Source organism: Salmo trutta, chromosome 11, assembly GCF_901001165.1.
Source record: "Salmo trutta chromosome 11, fSalTru1.1, whole genome shotgun sequence".
In the NCBI taxonomy this organism is placed as follows: Eukaryota; Metazoa; Chordata; class Actinopteri; order Salmoniformes; family Salmonidae; genus Salmo; species Salmo trutta.
The window spans coordinates 4,620,172-4,622,764 of NC_042967.1; the positions used below are offsets into that span (position 1 = coordinate 4,620,172).

The 2,593-nt window shown below is 48.9% G+C and overlaps 1 long non-coding RNA gene across 1 annotated transcript; it reads left to right on the forward strand.

Moving 5' to 3' along the window:
* Nucleotides 1-1,296: 1,296 nt before the first annotated feature.
* Nucleotides 1,297-2,380, forward strand: LOC115202125 (uncharacterized). The gene is made up of 2 exons (XR_003879913.1): nt 1,297-1,721; nt 2,180-2,380. It is a non-coding gene; the product is annotated as an uncharacterized LOC115202125 (long non-coding RNA).
* Nucleotides 2,381-2,593: the final 213 nt, after the last annotated feature.

The following is a 2,593-nucleotide window of genomic DNA, read 5'->3' on the forward strand; positions in this document are numbered from 1 at the left end:
AAGTACTGAGTCCAGTTACAAGCCAATGAAGGCCACCCTCTGGGTGGGCGTCAGACAACTCTTCTTGTCGTTTACAGTAATGCCCATCCCATCGATGTGGGTCAGGAGCAGGTCTCTGTCTGACAGGACCTGGGTGATGGTCAGGGCACAAATCAGCCAGGTAATTGAGGATCAACAATCCTCGGAACGTGAGAGGTGCCAGGACAGTGTCCATGCACTTTGTGAAAGGAGAGGCCAAAGGGAGAGGCCAAAGGGAAGAACCGTGAATTCGTAAGTAGTCCCTTCGAAAGTGAATCGGATGTACTGCCAATGAGCTAGGTGAATAGGAAAATGGAAGTGCGCATCCCTCAGGTCCAGCGTCACAAACCACTGGTCCCAGGACATGGCCTGCAACACGCGGACTGGGGACAGCATGTGGACCCTCAGTACCTTCAAGTACCCATTGAGGTTAGGAAGGTCCAGAATCAGTTAAAAACCCTCCATCTCTTTTTGGGACCACAAAATAAGTGGGGTAGAACCCACCTAGCTGTTCTGATGTCTCGATCCTGCGGATGGCACCCTTGTTCAGGAGTGAAGAGATCTCCAGCCACAGGGTTTTCTTCAGGGGATTGGCCACCGTGGTGACACGAAGGCCCCCGAAGGATGGGGGCTGGCACCGGAATTTGAGTCGGTACCCCTCGAGCATTGTGGACAACACCCATGGGGACTCCACACCCTCCTCCTACTTTGCCCTTTGAGACCGGGAGAAGCGGCCGAGGCCGGAAAAGGGTGTGTCACGGGTCCTGCCGGGGCCCGTCTCTCCTCTTGAGCCTCGAGCGCCTGGGTCCCCCGGGCACATCACTATGGCGTGACAGTTGACAGGTTGTTGTTCCACCGCACGTTGTGCCCCTCCCCGTTGTCATCCCTCAGCACGAGGCGATGGGGCAGGAGAGGGATCCCACCGTCGTTTGGGAGCAGGTGGGTGGCGACGGTCCGTCTGCCTTGGACTCGTGGCCTGAGGAGGCGGTATGAACCGTCTCAGGGTCTCCCGGTCAGTACTAACCTTATCAGTCTGCACCAGAACGTCATCAACCCTTGGGCCAAACGTCAGCCCTGGGGTGATGGGGAGAGTGGTAAATGTGCTCTGGAGAGCAGCTGGCAGACAGGATTGGGCCAGCCAGTGATAACACCGTCCATTGGTGCGGGCCTCATTCCAGCCAGTGATGACACCTTCCATTGGCGCGGGCCTCACACCTCGGGTGTATCCCTCCGCCGCTGAGTGATACCAATATATTGTAGTGATCCAATATAGTGAAACAGAACGGATCATCATAAGCAGGACCGCATGGAATCTTGCGCACAAAGAATTCCTATGAAAATTCGCGGAATTTCAAATAGGGTTAGGATTTAGGATTCTAAAGCTAAAAATGCACTGCCAGCTGACAGAAAAGTAAACAAAAATTGACTTGTTGCTGAATTTGCTTTTTTTTTAATGCATTTCAATTACCCGAAAGTGTCCCAATCTGCCAACCGTAACCCCTTCCCTGTGTGAGAGGCACTATAGCTGTCTGATGAGCGTAGTAACGTTATCTAGCTAAAAATGCCAAGATTTACAGCAGCAGAGGAGATGAGGACAGTTGAACTGTACTTTTCTGCGAAGACTGTCATAATTCAATCAACTAATTGCCGTGGAGCGCGACTGGTCACTCAGACACAAAAATACGAGGGCTATTGTGAACCAGGTAAGAATTCTGATGCTTTAGCTCGTAGCTTTGCTCAAGCTAGCTAATATATGTTCTTGATAATTAAATGTTTTGTCTGTATCTAGATAGGAGTGGGAAGTTGACTGTTAGCCTGGCAAGCTTTTCAACTTGTCTCTCCATCATGCCATTTAGGCTAGCTAGCTAACTTAGTTGAGGTAATGTTAGCTACCGGTAGTAGGTAACAAGTTAGCCCCACCATGTCACTTTGGGTATCAAAACAAGTGACATGTTGGGAATTACAAAAGCAGCAAGTCATAGATAGATATAGATAGATATTTTTTTTTTAACTACTCTCAATGTCTCGTGTGTGTGTCGCTTCAGGAGGGAGAGTGCTTAGCTTCAAAGCTTGATATCCACTGTAGGGCTGCTGATGCAATCAACCTGAGAATATTTAATTAGCTAAATTTAACATACTTTATTTTCACACTTTTTTTCAGTCCAAACAAGAACACAGACTCTGGCCCCTGTCTGGCAAAGATCCCCTCCACAGCTGACGGAAAGGAGTTCATATTGGACTTCACAAGAACATTCATCGAGAGAAAAGGCCCAAGTTCTCCACATTTTTAAGAAACACTGCAAGCAGGGAGGGTCTATCCCAGCGCCATCCCATCTGCGTACAGAGTACATTCGATGCCAGCCTTAGCTCACTTTGATACATCTGTGCCTCCCCACTATCTCAGTGGATGTAGAGACTTTTCTTACATTTTCAGATGCTACTTAGTCAGCATAGGAGGAGCCTCACAGATAATCTTTCAAATATGTTGATTGCAAAGTACAAAGCATTGAGCGCTAAAAAGCATGTCAGTCACACACCCAACTCTCCCCCTCTTTCTGTGTTTTGGTTTGAAGCA